Source organism: Solanum tuberosum, unplaced genomic scaffold (assembly GCF_000226075.1).
Source record: "Solanum tuberosum cultivar DM 1-3 516 R44 unplaced genomic scaffold, SolTub_3.0 scf00457, whole genome shotgun sequence".
NCBI classification, from domain to species: Eukaryota; Viridiplantae; Streptophyta; class Magnoliopsida; order Solanales; family Solanaceae; genus Solanum; species Solanum tuberosum.
In genome coordinates, this window is record NW_006239380.1 from 200,374 (window position 1) to 209,393 (window position 9,020).

The following is a 9,020-nucleotide window of genomic DNA, read 5'->3' on the forward strand; positions in this document are numbered from 1 at the left end:
CAAATTCATCCCATAATAACCTCAGTTTTGTAAAATAACCAGAGACAGTCTGTAGTCACTCCTCTTGCATGTTCCCAACACAAAGCCAACTTTACTCTTTGCTCGAAGATTAATTAGCATAGATCGACTCCATAATGAGTAGTTCTCCATGCCTGTGAGCTGCACTGTGGTTAGAACACATCCAGGAGTATCAGACGGATGTAGATAAAGAGGATGATTCCTCTTCTTCTCAATTTCTTCCAAAGTTTCAACACCCTGTGTTGCAGACGCAGTTCCGATCGATACTGATTCTCCAATAGTCATCGTTCCTCTGCTTCCACAAAGGTTCTACAATGGCGGAAACCTATTCTATGCAATTGAATCGAATCTCGACTCACAGCTTTGATACCATATTGAAACTCACACCATAAACGTGAGAACTGAAAGAGAGAATTCTTATATCTCAAAACTGTTAAAAATGAATACAATGATGCAATGCTATTTATATGCACTTTAACAATCTAACAATCTAACAAACTAACTACTTAGTTGTGCTAACTGATTCTGACGCTTCTAACTAACTAATTTACACGTGGACACTGAACTACAAGTTAATTAACTAAATGTACAATTAACAATGTTATCAGTCAATTCCAATACTATATCCATTTCATACCATTATTTCTCGAGATAATATCTTAAAATGTCACTGAACTATGAGAATTTATCTAGCAAAATCATTAAATTTTATTTTATATCAATAAAATCACTTAACTTAAGACATTTATCTACAAAAATCACTCAACTACATTTATCATTAAGATAATTTAATATAACAAGATGAATTATTTTTTAGGCTATATAAGCATGAACACCATAATTAAATATATTTTTGAAAAAACCATATTACCCTGTTTATCAATGATCCAGTTCTTTGTTTCTAATCACAAATGAAAATAATTAAATTTGGGTGTAAGATGCATATTCATAAGAGATCCAATATCACATTACGACCAGCTAGCAACATAAATGTAATGAAATTCTATAAATCACATAAAGGAATTGAAAGAAAAACCGCACATTATTACTCATAAATTGTTTTGGTTTATACACATAACTCATTTATTTATATTAATTAATAATAATTAATATATTTACATATAGACTGGACTCTGGAGTATCTAACAAAAGTAACCAATAGATAATGATTACTTCAGCAAAAAAAATCTTTTACGAACAGTGACACAAAATGTAGAATATATAAAATTTTGATTTTGAAATTTATATTTATATGATATGTGAAATACTTTATTTGTCATGTTAAATTTATTTTAATGATAAATTAAAAATAAAAGAGAAAAAGCATAATATATTTTTTGAAATTTTATTTATTGTTGGAATTTTACATAACATATAAAATATCTTATTTGTCTTATTAAATTTATTTTAATGAAAAATGTAGTTGAGTGATTTTTGAAGATAAAAACTTTAAGTTGACTGATTTTATTGATATAAAAATAAAGTTCAATGACTTTACTAGATAAATTCTCATAATTCAATGATCTTTTAAAATATTAACTCAATATTCTTATCATATTTACTAATTCGATCTCTTTGTAGTTTGAAATAACTACATATTGTCTCACTAATATATTAATAATGTAAAAATTATGAAACTAGTCAAAATTAACAACTTATTTATGGATAATAGCTATAGTGTAAAAATATTATAAAAAAGAGCAATATGTTGTTTTTATAGCAAACCCTTCCCCTTCTCCTCTCTCCCTTGCCTTTCCTCCCTCTCTCTTGCCCTCTCGGTCCCTCCTATCTCTCCCTATGTTCTTCTCTCTCATGTCAATAATAAGATTCATTCAAATGTATTATGTATCAATTGTATTCAATCAAATATAAGTGAGAGTTTTAAATTTTTATTTCAATTGCATTCGAAAAATTGTATTTTTTATTTTTGTATCAATTGTATTTGTATTTTCGAATACAAGTGCATTCATCCTTTCTTTCAAATGTATTTGTATTCAATCAAAGAGAGGATGAATATAGTTGTATTCATTGTATTTCGAATACAATTGACACAAAATAAATAAAAAAATACAATGCAAAATAAATACAAAATATAATTCGTTGTATTTCGAATATAATTATTACAAAATAAATAGAATACAAAATAAATATAGACTACAATGCATAATAAATACAAAATACAATTCTCTCTTGATCTCGCTCGCCTCTCTCCTCTAAATATGTATTCATTTTGATATAAAAATCAGTTTGTATTTGTATTTTTTTCTCCAAAATTCGCGAAAAGAATAGACTCTCTCCTCTCTCCTCCCCTAACATTTTTCTATTATTCATAATTAAGCAAACTATAACAATAGAGTGCCTAATGTTTGCTATTTTGAAAGTTTTCCATTAATAATTTCATACCAAATTTCAAGTCAGATACACCTAGATATACATATTTTTACTATCAGATACACTGCGAGCGAGAGAGTTAGTGTATCCTAGATACATGAATGCGAATTCACTTGGATATATTGTATCTGGACAATTTGCTTCTAATTTTGACTCCATATATCCGATATATATGTATCTGGCCGTGCCATGAATATGTATTTGAGGACCAAAATTTGACATAAAGGATAATTTCGAAAACTCATTAGAAGACACACAACTAAATCCTAAATTAGTGGAATTTGTATTGTTAACGGTAAAACTTATTATTCAAAGCATGCCTACTATTGTTTGTTGGAATCTTTAGAAAATTATGTGTAGTGTCAACTGTCAAGACAATAAGAGATCTTCCTTTGTTAGATAACTCTTTATGTTATTAACTATGATATTTATACAATATTGAGCAACACTACCCTTTTGTTACATAGCCTTACAAATGGAGATATTTTTGTATAATCAAATTCACACAACCAAACATCATATTAGAAGCATGAAAGTGAAATGGAATAGACATGAATTTGATTTTTCTAGTTCCTTAAGCTTTAATATATTGTAAAAGTCTCCCGAGATTATTGTTGGAGTCCTCAAACTCTCGAAATGCAATTTAGACATCGACCCGGATGACAAAGAAAGAATCCATAAAAAACTTAGGATCTGACATCATGATAAAATACTATCTTTATCATTAGATTATGTTCCTGAGATTTGATAAAAGAAAGGTGCGCTATTTCATTGTATTTTGCTTTGGGAGGTTAGATTTATATCCCCTCCTATGTGCCTTTGATTTATTAATAACTAATACAGTACTAGCGATGTATAAAAAAAAGCATGCTAGGATTATAGCTCCAATTAAAAGTCCAACAGTCTACAACATTATTTATATATGCTGTCTTAAAGGAGGATGACAATATATTAGTTTAAGGAGTCGTTTGGTGTGCTAATAAGCACACTAGAACACATGGCCTCAAGGAATTTCCGCGACACGTAACCACTAGACTAAATCTTTAACTTGTGTCAAGAGGTGTCAATACTTATATATACTTTTATTAAACCAAAATTTGACTTCAATGTAATTTTCTGACGAAGGGGTGTCGCTTGATACCCTTGGTAAGGGTGGATCCGTCCCTGGTATAAGATATAATAATCTCAAGGATAAAATGCTGAACAATTTTATTTTTTGTTTAGTTGGAGGTATTAATTAGACAGTTCTAAAATTATTTACCCATCATTTATAAAATAAGCTATCACGAAATAATTAATTCCGAAATAACTTGTTCCAACCAAACGCCTTCTAAAAGTCAATTATCGTGGTATATAGTATCTATATACTATACATATAGCTCCATTTACATCTTGGGCTACTCCTTAATTATTACTCCGTCCGTCTTAAAATAAATATCCCTTTAAATAAGATTTCCTTGTAAACAATAATAGTCACTCTCTCTTTTAATTTTCATTAGCCATGCACTCTATAGCTTTCTCTCAATTCACCATTCCATCCATTGTATGGGGTCACCCTCACCTACCCCTACAACCACCACCCTACCCCATTGCAAATCATTACAAAGGTTTTCTCCAGTCTTCGCAGTGGCTTCACCGATAGTAGCTCCTCCATCACGCCACCAATTAAGTAACTCACTCAATGCCACCAAAAACCATGGAAGTTTTCAAGTCTTTAGAATCTTGGGTTTTCGAAAATATCCTACCTTTCCTCAAGCCCGTAGAGAAATGTTGGCAGCCCAATGAGTTTCTCCCTAACCCTTCTCAAGTGTCCAACGGCGAATTCATGGAAGAGGTTCGTGCACTAAGACAACGAGTTTTAGGGCTTCCTGATGAGTATTTTGTGATTCTTGTAGGTAATATGATAACTGAAGATGCTTTACCTACTTATCAAACCATGTTTAATAGATGGGATGGAGTGCGCGATGAGACAGGGTCCAGTCCATGTCCATGGGCAATTTGGACTCGAGCATGGACAGCTGAGGAGAACCGTCATGGTGATTTGCTACGAACTTATATTTATCTTTCAGGTAGAGTTGACATGATGATGATTGAGAAGACATTGCAATATACCATTCGAGCTGGAATGGTAATTTTTACCTTATATACAATTATTTAGTTTAATTGTGTATATATATGATAAGTTGCTCGTCATGTTTGAAGGACAACAAAACGGAGAACAATCCATATTTGGGATTTGTGTATACATCATTTCAAGAGCGAGCAACATTTTTGTGCGCATGGCAATATTGCTAGGCTAGTTAAAGAGGCCGGAGACCCCGTGCTAGCCCGTATATGTGGAACCATTGCAGCAGATGAGAAGCGGCACGAGAATGCCTACATAAAAATTGTTGAGAAGTTGCTTGAAGTGGATCCAAATACAACTATGTTAGCCATTGCGCACATGATAAAAAACCGAATTGTAATGCCGATGCACCTGATGAGTGATGGACAAGATTCTAATATGTACGACAACTTCTCTGCTATTTCCGAAAGGCTAGGGGTTTACACAGCTTGTGATTATGCAGAAATATTAGAATTTTTTTTATAACAAAGTGGAAATTGGAAAAGCTTGAAGGTTTGACAGGGGAGGCGAAGAATGCACAGGAGTTTGTGTGCAAATTTCCTCTTAAGGTTAGGAAGTTGGAAAATCGAGCCAAGAAAGTAGAATCATGTAGAGTGAAATTTAGTTGGATTTTCAATAAAGAAGTGAGTGTTTTAGATGAATTGTATCATTTGAAAGACGTATGTAAATCAAAAGCTTATCCTTTCACTAATAGTATAGCCTTTTTGGTTAAGATATTAAAAACCTATATAATACTCCATCTGTCCCAATTTATGTGACACATTTCGCTTTTCGAGAGTCAAACAGTTTAAGTTTGACCGAGAATTTGCTCGTGAAATCTTCAAATTTTTTAAAAATGAAATTCATATATTTGTAAACTACATAAAAAGTACTATAAGTCACAATAATTGATAATTCAAAATATTAAAAAGATATATGAAAAATTTACAGTCAAAGATAGACTTGTTTGAATCTCGAAATTCGAAATGTGTCACATAAATTGGGACAGAGGGAGTAACATATTTTTTTAATAAAAGTGGTTTGAGAGAATAATAATTGTATTCGGCTAAATCATTTGAGAAGTACACTGATCATTAGTTTATGTTTTCCAAAAGTAATTGTTAAGTGTTAAATTACTAAAACACATACTAGTTACTACTATTAATTAAGTTAATACATATAATTTTTTTCAAGGTTCCAAAATTCTACCATTTCATATCGTTAAGAACAAATTCAACTGTTTTCCCTAGTAAAAATAGTGAACGTGTTGAAAAACTTCTATTATTTGTCAAATATAAGTAAATCTAGTCTATTTTTGTATTTAACTCCAACTATTAATGTAGGCGAACTAGAACTTTTTTTTTTTACAAAATATAAGAACATATTTGGATCTTTTCATTTTTTTACGTTGGTTCAGAGACGGCTCAAACATATCAATGTCTAAAGTCAAATTTGAATGGAGAACTTAATATATTGTTTCTATGATGTCTATTATTGCCAATTCATTAATTTTTTTAAGACACTATATTTTAAATTTATCAAACTTCTAATAATTCTTTCCTCTTATTTGAAAAAGGTTATATTTCCTACAGACAAAGCCACCCGGTGAGAAACCCGGGGTAAACGATACAATTTATCAAAATGTCATAATTTAGAACTTGTAACAAGAAATATACCAGAGATTTATTCCAAGTGACAGCTCATTGCTTCAGTTGTTTTAGTAATTCACTCCGATGTTAGATTTTATTAATTTGTTTGCGCTTACGGAAGGTATGAAGAAAACCAATAAGCAATAGTACAACAACATATTTAATACTCTCTCCGTCCCTATTTAGTTGTCCACTTTAGAAATGACACACATATTAAGGCAACAATGATTAGCATAGTGAAGTTACAATTTTGCCCTTATTAATTATGATTCCAAAATAAATTTATTCAACATAACTAATCAATGTTGGGGGAAGTTTAAATGAGGCTATAATAGGAAATTTTTTTTTGTCCTTTCTTGATTTGTCAAAATGGACAAGTAAATAGCATCTAAAAGAGGAAATATGGACAAGTAAATAGGGACGGAGGGAGTATAATTTCATAAGTGGAGTCTTACAATGATAGAGGATGCAACAAATCTTACCTCTATTTTAGGAAGTTGTTTCCAATAAACCCTCGACTAAAAAAAGCAGGTGTGAAAGAGAGCAAAAGAGATGACAAAATAGCAATACACCAAACAAGGGGTTTCCCCAAACAAGTGTAGCAACAAATATTAATACACATTTGAGAAAAAAAAAGACATAATACCTAAACCATACTGCTAGAAGTAGGACAAAACTTGATTACCAATTACCCTTTTCTCCTAATCCTCAACCTCCATGTCTTTCAATTTGGGGTCATGTCCTCAGTCAACTAAAATGTTGTCATATCCTGTCTAATTAATTACCAGACATCAATAGTTTGCATAGAGAATATTTTTGTTTCTCAATATTTTGCAAATTGAAGAAAGACAAACATTTTCTAATATAATCATTGATTTTAAAGTTAAGATGCAATAATCATAACACCATAAAATATAAAAATGTATTAAAGTGTCGCCGATGGAGTTATTCTTGACCCTTTTTCAATTCGAATTTTTTTAAAGAAATTATATTTTATTAGGAATTTTTTAAAATCATTATCTAAATGAAAAGTAATAATGAGGTTATTATGATCTTATATATATGACCTATATTATTATTTTTTAAAGACTAAGAAGAAGAAAAAATTATTAAAGAGGTTTTATCAGGAAAAAAAGTTCTTTTAAAAAAATATTTTATTAGGAAAATAATGTATTTTTTAAAAAAGAAATAGTAATGTGTTTACTAGGAAAATGAGTATTTATGATCCACAACCACGAGTAATAATAAAGGTATATTTAGATCAATTATTAATAGCAAAGATATTATTTTTAAATCAAAATATTAATAAAAAAAATATTTTTAGACTAACTATTAAAGAAAATTAATATTTTTATTCAATTTCACGTTATTTAAAAATATTTTTGACCCCTTTCCCTTAATAAAACATGTAGAGACGCATAATAAACTATTTTAGATCCATTACTTTTATTAAGTTTTTAAATTTGTTTTGGTTTTCCAAAGTGTCATAAATTCTGTGGAAATAGACTTCTTTTTATTAATAAAGTTTAATAGATACTCTAGTGGCTTTATTTGTCAAAGGAGGATATTTTACTTGTATACAAGTAGCATATAGTACCTAAATAAACATTAACGTTGTTAATAGGATCACTTGTGGCTTAGGTCAGGGGTGGATCTAGATCGAGATGGTTAGGATATTCACTTGAATTCTTAAGTAAAAAATTATATTATTTATAAGATATATTATTTTTTTAACGTATATATATATTTTGAATCTTCTAAAGATAAAATTAGATATTTTGAATCTTCTAAAGATAAAATTAGATATCACGTTGACTCAGTAATTTGACGTTCAAAATTTATCTTGAGATTCTAAGTTCAAATTTCATGTATTATATTAATTCAGTAACTGTCACACTAAAACAGTTAATGAGTATAAAATTGATGAGCAATAGTTTTAATGAGTATAAAATTGGTGAGCAATAGTTTCAATGAGTATAAAATTGGTGAGCAATAGTTTTTATACTAATTTTCTTAGTTAGTATATACTCATTTCGTACATATAAAAAATAATAATTAAGAATACCATTTATATGCCTCAATTTCAGACCAGAGATAGTTAAATGTTCAAAAAGGTGAACATACCATGTTATATATCCATTTCATACCATTGTTTCTGTTTTGTAGACTTTCACTGGTTTTCCGTATTAATTGTTATGTTTTTTTCAATATTTTTTTCTTTTATATTTGAATTTGATATACTTGAGTTGAGGGTTTTTTGAAAATAATTTTTTTTATTTCCACAAAGTTAAGGTCTGCATATACTATCCTCCCTAGACTCAAGTATTGAAATTTCACCAAATTTGTTATTGTTGTTTCAGACGGCAGTTGTTATACCAATTTAATTAATAACTCGAAAAAAAGAAACAACAAGGAATCACAATAAAGAAAAATTTGTCAAGAAAATCCAAAAAAATGAGAAGTTGTGCAAGAGAGAGGGAGTTTGTTTCTTTTCTGGGAGGTTGATTTGTATGAAAGAGATGATTTTGAAATTTCAAAAGTGATGGAATTAGATTAGTAACTAATGAAAATTAATTTTAAATGTCCAATATTTTTTTCAGATATATTAAATTGAGATAAGTGTCAAAAAACACATCTAAACTATCCCTTTTTCTGAGTTTCATACCTAAACTATTGAGAGTGTGAGTTTCATACATAAACTAGCACTTATTAGTTTGAGAAACACACATCGACGGTGTGTGTAGTGCACTCTCTCTTTTATCCGAAAAAACCTTGACACATAACATTCCACTTCGATAAAATATTCCTTCTTGACAAAAATTAAATAATAAACTATTAATATTAATTAAAAATTAAAG

At 29.6% G+C, this 9,020-nt stretch overlaps 1 pseudogene; it reads left to right on the forward strand.

Annotated features, from left to right (window-relative positions):
* Positions 1-3,954: 3,954 nt before the first annotated feature.
* On the forward strand, positions 3,955-8,352 carry LOC102605606 (stearoyl-[acyl-carrier-protein] 9-desaturase 6, chloroplastic-like; annotated as a pseudogene).
* Positions 8,353-9,020: the final 668 nt, after the last annotated feature.